Source organism: Hakea prostrata, chromosome 3 (assembly GCF_041222555.1).
Source record: "Hakea prostrata isolate BN-2017 chromosome 3, UWA_Hpros_2, whole genome shotgun sequence".
NCBI lineage: Eukaryota > Viridiplantae > Streptophyta > Magnoliopsida > Proteales > Proteaceae > Hakea > Hakea prostrata.
Window position 1 is genome coordinate 68,447,606 of NC_142602.1, and position 15,254 is coordinate 68,462,859.

The 15,254-nt window shown below is 36.8% G+C and overlaps 1 pseudogene; it reads right to left on the reverse strand.

The window, feature by feature from the left end:
• Positions 1-14,583: 14,583 nt before the first annotated feature.
• On the reverse strand, positions 14,584-15,254 carry LOC149022871 (LOB domain-containing protein 11 pseudogene; annotated as a pseudogene).

Consider the following 15,254-nt stretch of genomic DNA (forward strand, 5'->3'; position numbering starts at 1 on the left):
AATTGTATTTTGTTTCTTTTGGGGGGTTACTAGGCATCGTCTCTGTTAAAAGAAATGAAAGGAAGTTTACTTTTCAAAAATAAAATAAAAAAATTAAAGGACAACAAATGGCATCACAAATTTCTCACCAAAAATTAGGAGTCAGGCTTGGTTTGCCAAACAATGAAAGCGTAATAGAAAAAATAAATGAAAAATTACTTCTTTTCGAAGCATTTACTTCCTTTCATCAGTTATAGGGAGAGAAAAAGATTGGAAGGCAAAATAAGCTCTCCTCTTTTCTACTGATTTTGATAAATAACACACGATTAAATTAGCCTGTTCATAATAGTGTGAAATGTACTTACACTTGGCATATAGAAAAAATACTTCGAAGTGTGCACAGAGTACGGAGGGTTCATGTGAAATCCCCCGGATTTCTACCCCTTTAACCCGTGGTTTCAAAATCGAGAACCTGAGCCTTGATTCGGCGACAATCATGGACCATTCATTTCGAGCCCGAAGGATTGGAAATTAAACCAATGTTGGTAGATGACCCTTATAATGACTCAAAAACTCTCCTAGAGTTTAAGTGAAGAGAGAAGATTAATCCCGATGGTGTAAAAAGGGTGATCTTAAAATGTTCATAGGTCAACGATGGAGAATCCGATTGACGCGAATAAGGTATCAAATCGAAAATCATCCAAAGACCTTTTCAACGAGCCAAAAATCATCAAAATAGGAGTTTGTTTGGGGGTCCAACCATGGACCAAAAGTTTGGGCCGTTTGGGTGAACCAACCCCCACCCCATTTTCTATTTAGGGGCAAAATTGGAATTTTGGATTTTTAAACCCTATTTATGTTTTATCTCATCCGTAAATGCATTTTTGGAGGCTAGAAAGAGGCAGAGGCTTTGGAGAAAAGGAGAAACGAAAGAGAGGAGTGATTTCCATCCTTCCGAAGGTTTTATGATCCAAATCTTCGCAAAATCACTAGAAAATGTTAGTTTTCTTTAATCTTAGTTGGTGAGAGTTTATCTTCTCTTCTTTTGTAGAGATTTTTTGAAGGGGAAGGTTGTTAGGTATCTTAGATGCTTTCCTTTCTTGTATTAATGTCCCTTCCTAGTTTGTGGGAGTAATTTCTCTTCTCTTCTTTTGAGGGATTTATGAAAGGGAATAATGATAAGTATCCTAGATGCTTATCTTTTGTTATATTAATGTTTCACTTGAGTATGGGAGTAATGGTAAGATCCTATGCTAAGGTTGATGCATTTTGACTCTCTAGGTCACCCACGGGTGATTTATGTGAGTCAAATTCGGGGCTTTTTGAGATGGGTCAAATTTAATCAAATTGAAGGTACCCGTAGGATCCTTTTGTTGCCAATTAGACTTTCCCAAAGTTTTGTTCCGTTATAGACTTCGAATTGGTGGCAAATTAGTGATCATTCACTAGTGACCCTTTTTAACCTAGTTTTCAGATTTGGGTTTTCGTGGGAAGATTTTAGGATATCCTTTGAAACCTAAATTGGCTCTAATTTGTGATAATTATTTCTTTTGCATAAATAGATTAATATATCTTTAATCACTAATTTGTGAGAAGGAATTACTGATCATTGGAGAAAAGAACAAAGTAAAAAGTGAGGAATATACTTAACCTTATCTTGCATGTTTAATTATGTTAATAAAATTTCATTATTAATATCTTAATTTGCTTTACTATTATCTTGTGATTATGTCTTCTATTTTTCAATATCTTGAATGATATGAGAGTGTATGAGATGGATGAGATTGAATGGATTGAGTTTTTCTTGTTGAATCCTAAATTATTGATATAAAAATACATGGATGATATTGAATTAAATTTCTCATTCTATTTCATGTTGCAAACTAGGGTTGTAGGTTCACCCATTGCCCTAGTGACATTATGCGATTGCTTAGATTGTGATTGGGAATGGGGAATGCCCTTTTGGCATTTCTGCCATAGGATACCAAAGGAGGTGGGATGAGACGCATTCCTATGGTGCCCTTGGCTCTTTCTCGATTACCGATTGACATATATAGGGTATATATAGAAGTGTTTGGTTATGTGACCTCATGAGTACTACTGCCCTTTCGGCAGGGGTATTGAAGCCGGTTAACCCGTGATGTTAGTGGCTAGGTCCTGTGTGCCAAACAGGCCCACTATCATCATAGAGAGGTAGGGTTGTATATAATAGATAAGGGCTCATGGGCGCTCAAGACCGGTGAAATGACCCGTGAGAGGACATGGAGATCATTATGTCTATTATATGTGGATGACCACTGGGTTAAGGAATGGGATCCAACAGATGCCTCCCGTTGAGGATTCCATTCATAGGTGGGAATGTATTGAACCAACAGAGCACTAGGCATGAGGGGAAGTATCCGGACCATATGTAGTACGAGACCGTATGATTTTGCATGGGCCTAGGATTATCCTTGACACGCGTAGATCTTATACCAATGGTGATGTGAGAGAGTGGTGACCTAATCCCCAACCATGGCTTGGCAGGACTGTACACAACAACCGCGGAAAACCCAACAGACGTGCTTGAGTGCCGTGAGGGAAAAGTGATGAGATTGCCCAAAGAAGACTGGTGTGTGACTTACTGCGTGTCTACCATAGAGACTTCATGATAGAGTTAGGAGCATAATCATTCATATATCATATCATTGTCATTAATTACATTATCGATATTCATGTTATATGTGTGGTGTGGAATCTTGTGAATGAATGTAGAATATGATGTTGAGTTGACCTCACTGAGTTCTTTTGAACTCATTCCTTTTATATGTCTTTTCTATTAGATTATACTGCAGATTATGAGGACTTCTTCCAAATGGAGGATTCGTTGCTAGTATATCTTCTTGAAGAAGTGACCGAAGAAGAAGTGGACGCACTTGGAGCTTAATGTCAGTGTGGATTCCATTAGAGAACTGGTTTAGTTTATTTTTCCGCTGCAAATAAAACTATCCTCTTTTCTTTTCAAAACTCTGATGTTATACATTTTATTTTGAAGTAATGGATGATTGTAACCATTATTTCGATTTTGATAATTTATTACCTGAACTTGATTTATTCTTGTCTATTTAATTATGCTATATCATGTTTTGTATAGATTTGTCACTGAACCTAGATCTTGCGGTGTATCACCCCCACGGGTATTCGGGTATGACTGGATCCTGCTGGGTGGGGTGTGACAGTTCACCATTATGGTGTAGTGACTCAAGAGAATTGAAATGGAAACAATCAAAACTAAATATCGGCATAGCAAGTCATGCAACAATAGCACAGAACAAAGATCTAGAAACTATTATTCAAAAGTGCAATGTGCCTCAACAGATAACAATGAAGCCTATTTATAGTTTAAAAAAAAGCCTAAAAATATTTGGGAAAAACGAAATGATGCAAATTAGGAATCCAAATCTAACTAGGAAACTGAAAGTTCCTCAAAATCCCATTAACAATGGAATTTGACAGTCAAACGGGCACCAACCCGGCAAACCTGGGTTGTCACACTATGGTGCTTGAAAAGCTGGTAGTTTTGATAGGTTGTGGGTCTCGTAACTCTTCCCGGATGAAAAGTTGCGCATGTTTTAAGGATTACCGTAAAACCGCATCAGCAAGACCACTTAAAATTGTTTTAACCCCTTTGTGTTTAGATCTTACTCTATATGTGTTCCAAATATCTCTCTCTAAATAAAAAAAAACTAACAAAGGAGATGTATCCCTTTCAGGTGAAAGTCTAAAATTGTGATAGGATAGTGACGCAATCAATTTATAAGGAGAAATGAAGAAAAAGAAAGAAAAAAGAAGGGTGTATTTTTAAGGCAGAAGTAGACTCGAAATAAAAATAAAATCTCGTCTTGATGGCCCCATTCATTGGTTTTTAGGATTTTCAATGGATATTCCGAATGAATTGGTATGACTAGAAACGGGAAATGAATGATATATCCCTTTTAAGTGCTTGGTAGAGATAAATAGGGCCTAGATTTGTCACTTGTCGAATTTTATATCAAGTTAAATATGGCAGCTAATCCCGTACGTGCGATCTGTATGTCCATGCATGTACACCCAAACTTTCAACATTACTTTTGAACACACTTCACCGACTGCATAAAGAATATAAGACTATAGTAAAGTAGAAAGGTCAAAACAACGCTAGCAGATTGTGTGGCGCATGTTCCAACATGGAGATAAACGAGACTGTAGTGGAGAAATTTGGTTTTACGGTATTTTCAATTCCACTGGGAGGCATGGGGGTTTAATGGTCCCTTCGCACACTTATATATATGCCTCATCTATATGGGACAAGAATCATAAGACTAATAATCATTAACCTGGATGATTGAAAATCTTACAGATATGTATACACAGCTTAAAAGCTAAAACAAAACCAAACTTACACCATCAAAATCTATCCCCTCTTTTCTCTAAGGGTTGAGAGGGGGGGGGGGTTAGTGTAGGAAAATGAGTCAATTTGCATTATAAGAAATAAGGGGTCTGATTGAACTTTCAAACTTAATAGAACCAATGCATGAAACGATTTACTTAGGATTCAGATTATTTGTTCCCATGGATCTTCACATCTTTTTCATTGTAGGTTTGTATGCCATGTACGTGAGCTAATCTTCCCAAAATAGTTCGCTGGGCTTGCAATTTTGTTAATTATAACTGCAAATAAAATAATAAAAAAGAATTAATTAGGGAGAACATTTAAGCTTCCAATTTTAGAGATACTCCAAGTAAGAAAAACAACAGACACATAAAAAAGCATTCAACTTCAAATTGCCTTCCGTTTTCCTAGCAAGAAAAGGAGATCCACACCAACCAAATTAGTTCTATAAGTGTCTGCACAGAGAAGAGTATGTCATTTCATTGATCAAGCGAAACCCTAATAGGAAAGAAGGAGAGTGATTGAGCGTCAAAGAGCTTGCAAGTGTGGGCAGCTACAGCAAATTCCGGAGTCATGAAGGTTGTGTGCTTTGTTCTAGCTTGCATGATTTTGGCAGCACCACGTGCGGCAGATGCGCTTACATGCGGCCAAGTTGTATCGCGACTTGCTTCTTGTGTCACCTACCTACTCAAAGGAGGCAAGGTGTCTTGGGCTTGTTGCGACTCTGTGAAGGCACTCAATTCCGCTGCTAGAACCACTGCAGACCGTCAAACAGCTTGTCGCTGTCTCAAGAGCACCTTCCTGGAAAATGTGGCGTGCACCTTCCCTACAAGATCAGCCCTTCCATTGACTGCTCCAAGTATATTTTCTTCATCTAAATAACCCTATGAATTTTCAAATCCATTTTGTTCCTATAAGTGATCTCAAACTCTTAACCAAGAGAATTTGATGATGGCCTAGCTGTTCTTTTATGGCTAATAATTTGGCTTTCGTTATGCTTGCAGGGTGAGGTGAAATGAGGTTGCTTGATGCTGAAAGAAACCAACAAATTTGTCTAGATCCTGCAAATCCACATTAATGATAGAGAAGTTTGGAAGTCTCTCCTCTTCAGTCTACTAACATCTATATGTAAGGCAACTGAGCAAGTTGTGTACCTCCTTATGAGGGTGACTATATGAAATAAATATTAACATTGTTCCTTATTGCGAACTCACTTCTCCTTCTACTCATAAAATTTTGCTTTCTTTATATTAATAAAGAGACTAGAACTTGAGAACATTAAAACTGTACAGGTTTCCAATTTTGGGTACATGGTGATAAATTTGTGCTTAGCAACGTTTGGGTATAAGATAGTGTGAGAGCCCAACACCTGAGTAGCCATCGCTTGATTCTTAAAGTCCTCATTTCTCAACATACCAAAACAGGGGTAAAAGAATACAAATAAATAGTTTTCTTGGGATGTCAAATAGCATATTTGTCTCGTTATACAAATATGGCCAATATGACGTTGCCATATAATACTACCCTCCACTTGTGGTAACTCATGGATCAATCTTGAACAACCCTTCCCATTATTTTGGTGCATCCACCCATAGCCTATGCAAACCTGACCTCGGCGGAGGAGGATGGGAGATATAGATATTTTGTCAAGATGGGAGAGAAATTAGCGAGGCTTGGGTGAGGATAGCTCTAGTTCAAGGGATTGACCTCAGTTTAGTCTTTTGTAGCAAAGTCATGGTGTAGAAATTCTTAATTCATACCTTTCCTCAAGGATACCTCATGTCAGCTTTGATTCTATTAATGTTCAAGTGCGCTAAAGCCAATTGGAGCGAACTTGGTTCCTTAAATTTCTAGAATTCAAATTCAGCGTCTATACACGGAAAGAAAAGAAGTCTAGATTTACCTAAAGACTCCATATGAATGCTGGCCTCCACTGATAGTTGAGAACATTGATCAATTGAGCATAAGAAAAGCTAGTGACACAAAATTCTTCAATAATAGTTAGTCGTTCTTGACAAAAATTGAAAAGTAAACTAGATACCATCTTCGTGGAAAGTAGTTGTTTGGTAGGAACCCCACTAATGCATACTTGAATTTTGTGGAAGAGGATAATAATTTTGATATTAACTAATCGATGCTACAATATTTTTGATGGGGCTAGAGGCTTTTCGTCGTCTCAACCGGTCACGACCCATTTATGTTACATTACACAGCTCGAAGGATATAAAGTTCAAACCCCAAGTGTGTCTTGCACCATCCAACGCACCACGAGTGTCTCAGTACAATACATTTAGATGATAATTTACAATGTAGTAAGATTTTGGTAGGTGGTAGGCTAGACTTTTCCAAGCACACTCTATGTATCTCAATCAGAGGCACGGTCTACTATTTTGAACCTTGCCGATAGATTTTCATCTTATTGTTTTATGTGATAAATGAATGCTAAATTAGGTTGCAAAATTTATGGATTGTTTTTTCTTTCTTTTTTTAATAATTTGTTTTAAAATAAATTGTATTTTGTTCCTTTTTTTTTTTGGGGGGGGGGTTACTAGGCATCGTCTCTACTAAAAGAAATGAAAGGAAGTTTACTCTTCAAAAATAAAAGTAAAAAACTTAAAGAACAACAAATGGCATCATAAAATTTCTCACCAAAAATTAGGAGTCACGCTTGGTCTGCCAAACAATGAAACCGTAATAGAAAAACTAAATGAAAAATTACTTCTTTTCGAAACATTTACTTCCTTCTCATCAATTATAGGGAGAGAAAAGATTGGAAGGAAAAATAAACTCTCCTCTTTTCTATTGATTTTGATAAATAACCCACCATTAAATTTGCCTGTTTATAACAGTGTGAAATGTATCATCCTTGGCGTATAGAAAAAAAGAATTCTAATTGTGCACATACTATGGAGGGTTCACCATTATGGTGTAGATGACTCGAGAGAATTGAAATGAAAATAATCGAAAGTGAATAACGGCATAGCAAGTGATGCAACATATAACGTAGAACAAAGATGTCTAGAAACTCATATAAACTAAAAATTATTATTCAAAAGTGGAATGTGCCTCACAAGATAACAATGATGCCTATTTATAGTTTATAAAAAATAAAAAAAAATAAAAATAAAAACTTAAAAAATATTTGGGAAAAACAAAATGATGCAAATTAGGAATCCAAATCTAACTAGGAAACTGAAAGTTACTCGAAATCCCATTAAAAATGGAATTCGACAGTCAAACGGGCACCAATCCGGCAAACCTGGGTCAGCACGCTATAGTGTTTGAAAAGCCAATAATTTTGAAAGGTTTTGGGTCTCGTAACTCTTCCCGAAAGAAAAGTTACACATGTTTTAAGGGATAACTGTAAAATTGCATCAACAAGACTACCTGAAATTCTTTTATCCCCTTGGTGTTTAGCCTACTCTCTACATTTTCCAAATACCTCTGGTGTTTAGCCTACTCTCTACATTTTCCAAATACCTCTCTCTCTCTCTAAATAAAAAAAATTAAAAAACTCTTTCAGGTGAAAGTCTAAAATTGTGATAGGATAGAGACGGAAACCATTTATAAGGAGAAACGAAGAAAAAGAAAGAAAAAAGAAGGGTGTATTTTTAAAGCAGAGGTAGACTTGAAATAAAAATAAAAATAAAATCTCATTTTAAGCAAGACACCAAGAACTTTTAAATTATTGTAATCAACAGGTTTACCTGACCATACCTCCTTTGGAGTTTTGCACTCAATCGTTGTGCAAGGAGACCTATTTACCAATCATGCTGATTTACTGATTGCTTCCGCCCAAAACTCCTTGCCTAATCTTGCATTTGACAACATGCACCTTGTCTTTTCTAACAAGGTTCTATTCATATGCTCTGCAACTCCATTCTACTGAGGTGTTTTCACAACTGTATGGTGTCTTGCAATTCCCTCTTTCCTGCAAAACTCATTGAAGTCTTCTTCACAAAATTTTAGGCCATTGTCTGTTCTCAATCTTTTAATTTGCTTCCCGGTGTGCTTCTCAATCAAAATCTTTCATTACTTGAAAGTAAAAGATAATTCATTTTTGTGCTTCAAGAAGTAGACCCAGACCTTCCTAGAATAGTCATCAATAAAGGTAAGTAAATACCTGGCACTAGCAGCAGCTCCTTTTGAAAATTACCTTGGATGACCCTCAAAATCTTAATGAATGTAGCTCAGAAATCCTTTGGTCCTGTGAATAGTAGTACTGAAACTAACTCTCTTATGATTTTCAAACTCACAATGCTCACATAACTCCATATTTCCTGTACTCTGACCGCACAAAAGACTCCTTTTGTTCAATGCAGTCATCCCTCTTTCAGTCATATGGCCTAGTCTTACATGTCATAATTTTGTAGTATCTGAATCAGAAACTGATGAAGTTGTTGCAATGCATCCAATGATTGTAGTTGTGAAATCCCCAAAGATCCTAACCCGAAAATCAATATTGTAGGTACAAGAACCCGAAGTGCAGGTAAAAGACAACTGTGGGTCACAGGTAGAGACCATTGGATTGGAATATGAACCAATGGAAGTAGATAGAGATGATGATGAGTTGGGAGTTCTATCAGAGTTTGGAAGGAGATCTGACTCGAACGTTGACAGGTTTAGTAGATGGATCAAGTGCTCATTGATGACACATGAGGAAGGTCCTAAAAATCAGGTAAAACTCTTTTAGAGTGTAGAGGAGCTAGGGCATAGCCATGGGCTTTTTGGGACTCGATTCTCCTTCTAGAACTAAGTTCCATGGGCTGGTCAATTAGCCTACTCACCCCAGGCAACCATCCTGGTTCTGAGAAAAAAGGGCAAAATTGAAATTTCTAAAATTGATCCGTAAGATTCACAGATAAGTTAGAGTGAATGGGGACTCACTCTAGAGTAAAGAGGATAGAAGAATTAGGTTGATACAATAACTAGGAGCCTTCAACTAGGTCTAGATAGTAGGAGAAAACAATCATAGAAGAGAATTAGAAAGAAGAAGATGAATACTAAACTTCAAGAAAGTAAATCGTTGTTTAGAAACTATTTCGAGTGACTTCCACATTGCCCTTCACCTTCATGTAGAGTTCTCTGGATAAGCTCGACATTCTCTCACGACTTTGGATCATAATGATATGTTTTAGTACGAACACACCTTAATTAGGGCTTAAAAAACTAAAATTCTAGAAAGCCTAGGGCTCTGGCCTAGCTCCTATTCTACTCTCCAAAAGGGTCTTACCTGATATTCGGGCCCTTCCACATATTTCATCAATGAACACTTGATCCATCGACCAAATTCGTTGACGTTCGAGTTAGTTTCCTTCCAAACTCTGATAGAACTCCCAACTCAGCATCATCTCCATCTACTTCCATTTGTTTGGATTCCAATCCAATTGCCTTCTACCCGTACTTCGACTTTTTGGACCTATAGTATGGATTTTTAGGTTAAGATCTTAGGGGATTTCACAATGGTCATGTTCCACAACTGCTTATCTTTACGATCCAAAACCTCAACTAGTTCTTCTTCATAGGAGAGGTCCACACCTAAACGTTCAGGTTCTTGCTATAGAAGATGTATTGTCATAGCATCAACACATGGAACACGTTATGCACACCCGCCAATCATGAGCCGCCAATTTTTGAGGCCCTATTTAAGGTGTTTTCATTCTAAAACGTGTCATTATGATCCATACTCATCAGAGAGTACTTCGCAAAGGTAAAAGGCAATGTGGAGATCTTTTGAAATGCTTTCCGTGCAGCGATTAATTTTCTCAAAGGTTAGTACTCATCTCCTTTCTTCTAACTTTCTTCCACCGTTGATTCTTCCTACTAATTAGACCTAGTAAAAGGCTTCTAGTTATTGTATCAACCTAGTTCATCTCTTCTCTTTGCCCTAGAGTGAATCCCCATTCACTTTGGATCATCCGTGATTCTTTAGGATTGATTTTGAAAAATACGTAACTTAGGATTTGCTAGGTTTTTGTTTATCTTGCGTTGTTGTATCCCTAAATCATGATAGATCATGTTCTATTACTATTTTATAATCTTTTATGCGTTTTTGGAGTAGTTTAGAACCCAATCTGGAAGCCTACTGTCCATCTGAGTTGACTCTGTTAGTAGTCGAAGATTGGTTGTCTGACTTGGTTGCCCCAAGTGACAAGCCCAAGCAACCAAGTACCCCTAGTCAGCTGCCTTGGTCCCCCCAGGCAACCCGCCCAACTAACCACTCCCTCTGTTTCAGGTTTTATTTCTCTTTTCGATATAGGACCTCTAGGGTTCTTTCTAACATTGAAGCATCATGTTATTAGAACTTTATGGGAAGCATGAAGCTACCCTCTAAGTGTCGTTCAAAGTTGCGAATCAATAGCAAGGTGAGGACATCTGTTTGAACATAACCATAGTTGCTCAATTTCTTATTTGATTTGAAACTTGCATATTGATATACATGTTATTGTTATAAGACTTAAAAATGATGATTATGTTCTGAAATTACATAATACAAGATGATTGTTTATGGGACATTGTTTTTTGATGCCCCCAGCACTTTTTACGGTTACTGTTTGCCATGACTAGGAGGTCTAGAAGAGTATGGTTAGGTACCCTGTCACATCATCACTCTATCGGTGGGGGTATTGATGTCGTGCGACCCATGCCAGACATCAGTTAGAGTTCTGATAATATCATCATGCATTCTAATTCTGATATTCTCCTTCCCAACTGTATTACAAGGAGAATTATTCTCCATCGATACAACTTCACTTCGAAAAGATTCGTAAGTAGAGAACCATTCACGGTTAAAGCACATATGGTGGAAACACCTAGAGTCAAGGATCTATTCTTTTGTGAACTGACTCTTTCATCAGACACCAATTACATCTTAGAATCACTTCCATCTTCAGCGACACTAGCTTTTGCAGAGGTTTCTTTCTTTGGTTTATTGGTACCACCACTTGCTTTTGGTTTGTTCTGAAAGCTTGTAGCATTCAAATTTGGTATGCCTCTTTTTCTTACAGTAACTATAGGTCAAGTTTTTGTTGACCTAGACTTCTTCTTGTCACTATCAGAATTCCTCTCAGTAGTTCTACCTATAACCGTCAAACCAACACCCTCAGATTTGGTTGATGTCAATTCATCATCAATTTTCTGTTTACTCAGAAGATTTGTATTGGCATCTGCAATTAAGATTGTCTCTAAAGTGCTTGTCTAATGGAGGCAATGAACATAACAATAATGAGGTTAAAACTTCATCATTAATTTTAACATCTATCTTTTGCAGATCAGTAGTGATAGAGTTAAAAGTCACAATATGAGATTTGAAAGAAGCACCTTCACCCATATGCAAAGTACATAATTATTGCTTTAACCTCAACTTGTTAGTCAGGGATTTCGTGACGTACAAACTTTCCAACACTTACCACAATTTTGCCGTTGTTTTCTCCGAGAGAACTTCTTGCAGAACTTTGTTCTATAGGTATAACTGATTTGCGGTGAGGGTCGATCATCCATATCATTCTAATTTTCTTCAGAAATAGCCTCAAGTTTCTTTGGTTTCCTAAGTATGGTCTTCTTCACTCCTTGCTGAGGAAGAACCGTTAACATCGGAACTTGCCATAAATTGAAATTGATGCTCCCATCAAATTTTTCAATATTGCATTTCGTTGATGTAAAAGCCATGGATGTATAGATTGAAAACAACTAAAAGCTCTGATACCAATTTGTTGAAACAAACACCATGAAATAACTAATCGAAAAATAAACAAAAATGAAAATACACAAAGATTTAATGTGGTTCACACACTGATATGGTATGCTACGTCCACGAGCAAAGAAGAAGAGTTTTCACTATGTAGAAGAAGAGCAAAAGGGGATCTCACAATCAATAGCCAAGAATGGCATTACAAGAACTCTCACCCAAAACCCTAATAAAAAAAATCCCAAATCTCTCAATAATGTGGTGGGTGAACATAAGATATATATGTATAGACTCTAATCGAGTAAATGGGTCAACCCATCGGATTGGGTCATACCATACCGCAAGGGCTCCGTCCCTGCACCCCCTCAACTGACCGAGATCAGTGGTGGGCTACAAGCAGGCCCAAGCCCTCCACTTCAACCACAAATCTCCACAAACGGGTCATTTGGGTCGCCCACCAAAATATGTTGGTGCAGGTCCATCTTCCAAATCGGGTACAAGAATTTGGATCAAAAGAGAACAACCATTGGTAGAAATATGTAGAAGTTATACTACTACTTAGTAAGGATAAAAGGATAATAACAACAAAACTATAAGAAAAAATTTTCCTCTCTGTATGTTTCTCTAAGCTCCACCTCACTCCAAATCTTCAATTCTATGATATTGTAGAGATGTTGATTGGCCTAAACAAAACAAACTGGGGTGAATTAGCCAAATTAAACTTACTTGAAACCAGAGTCAAAGATAGGGTTTAAAATCGAGAGAAGCCAAGAATTGATCTTTCACACAAAACACAACTAGTTTCTACTTGACATCTTTATCTTAAAAGTTTTTTCTAATCAATAAGCCAAGTACTGATATTTCACACATGCAAAAGAGAGTTAGACGGAAATTTTCAAAATTCCAGGAAGAGAATGGGTGGTAAATTTCAAAAAATTGGTGGTAAGTGCTAATATTTAACATATGGAAAGAGGATTGTAGGGAAAATTTCAAAAAATTGGAAAGGAAGAGAAGGAAATTTTAAAAAATTAAAAGAAAAAAAGGAGGGGGGGGGGGACATGGCTCCTTGGCCCCAATATAGCTTGGCCCATGCTTGAAACACCAAAACTAAGCCAAATAAGTTTAGTACTAGATCATGTTTTCAGTCAAGATTTTGTAAAATTGGAACCAAATCAAGCCACACAAAGCTGTGAATTATGAAGGAACTTAAAATCTTCGAACATTAAAACAGATACAATTCGATAGATACTTAAATCTGCTTCAAACTTATTAAATATGTATGTTTATTTTAATTGCTAAACATATTTACAAGGTAAAACTGAATCGATAATACATTTAATATTCTTTACTCAACTAGAATAAAGTCACCAAACATGCTTTTTATTTTATAATATAATACATCATGTCAATTAGTTGCCAAACGATTACTATTTGTAGCTCATTATGCTATTCTCACAAATTGCCCTCTTTTTTTTTTTTGGTCAAGGTTATTCTCATAATTGATGATTTATAAATGAGATAATTACTATTGCCCCGCTGTACTTTGATTTTATTACTACTCTATCCCTTGTACTTTTCAAAATTACTAATTTAACCTTTAACTTTGCCTACAATTACTATTGCCCCCCTACTGTGAAGTTCCATTAGTTTATTGATGATGTGGCATCTTTATATTTTCTTAAAAACCCCAAAATACCCTTATACTTATCTCTTCATTTATTTACCCTTTTGTCAAGTTACAATGGTATCCTTAATTAACTATGGAGAATATATATATAAAATTCATTTTATTCTCAAAAAAAAAAAAAAAAAAAAAAACCAACCAGGTAAAGAAAGAATGATTGAATAAAACTTAAATAGAAACCGAAAGAGGAAGAAAAATCGAATTCAACTCAAATTGGAAACTGAATATCACCTAATATTTTCAAAATAAATGAAGTTTAGGAAGGTGGGAAACCAATTGGATTTGAATTTTGCCCATTTCATTAATTCAAAATAAATGTTAGGGTAAAATTGACATTTAATTTGGTTTTTATAAATTGGATAGTATCGCCTTTTGATTTCTTAATTTTAATAAAGGGCAAATTAGACATTACATATTCAAACTTAACGGCTACTTAACACCGTTATAAGGAAGGGGGCAACAGAAATAAGATTTTATTAGAAAAAACAAGAACAGTAATTATCCCTTTATAAATAGTTTACAACCGCAAAACATAAACTATACGAAAGAGAGAACTAATGGGTCATCCATAATTTTCCTGTGTGGTCTTATCCATCATGTAGACACATACCTAAATGGAGCAAGAACGCCCAAGTTGCCCAGAGAAGTACGATGAGGACCAGAAGAAAGAGAAAAAAGGAAGTTCAAGAATAATGCAGGTCTGAGTAAATATGTCCTGAAACAAAAATATGGTGGAGGCACAGTTAATTTAGCTCGAATGAAACCTAAAAATTGGTTTATTTACACGCCATTCTTTGTTACCATACGTACACAAACTATACCCTAGAAGCCTAAAGCATCTGTCTCATCATCAAAAGGAAAGAATGAGTTATCCCATGAGAAGATTTCGCTATTCTTGAAGTCTTCTAACGAGGGACGTCGTTCTTTCATCTCCATGCATGTGTTGGTCGCTACTATGTTTTCCTTTTCCTGTTGACATGTTACATTGAGAAGTTGGGCCTTTGTAGTTGCTAACTCCATCTGAAGCTGGTTTATGTGTTTCTGTAAACTGCAAATTACACCTGCACATCCATAAACTGGGTCTCTAATCCTTGTTGTTGCCTCGTACACCATGCTTTGCACTGCATCTGCCCTCTGAGACTCTGGAGTTCCCTGCAATTACAAGTACAGTGGTGCACCCATGAACCCTAATAACCTTTTGAGGTGACAAAGACACCCAGAAGTAGATAGCTTACCTGCAAGAACTTGGAGACATTGCTAGCTCCAAAAACCCTGTGCACAGCCCAGAACTTGAAGGGTTGGGTAGGGGGGAAATATGGTGCAAGGATACATGTCGCGACACATCGCCGACGGAGGCCTTTGCAAGCGCCACAAGGTCTGATCACAAGAGGAGGAGATTCATCTTCACGTAATGGATCATGAGTGGCAAGGGATGATTGAGGTGAAGGTGATGATGAAGTAGAGATGGAAGAAAACAATGAAGATGAGGCCAT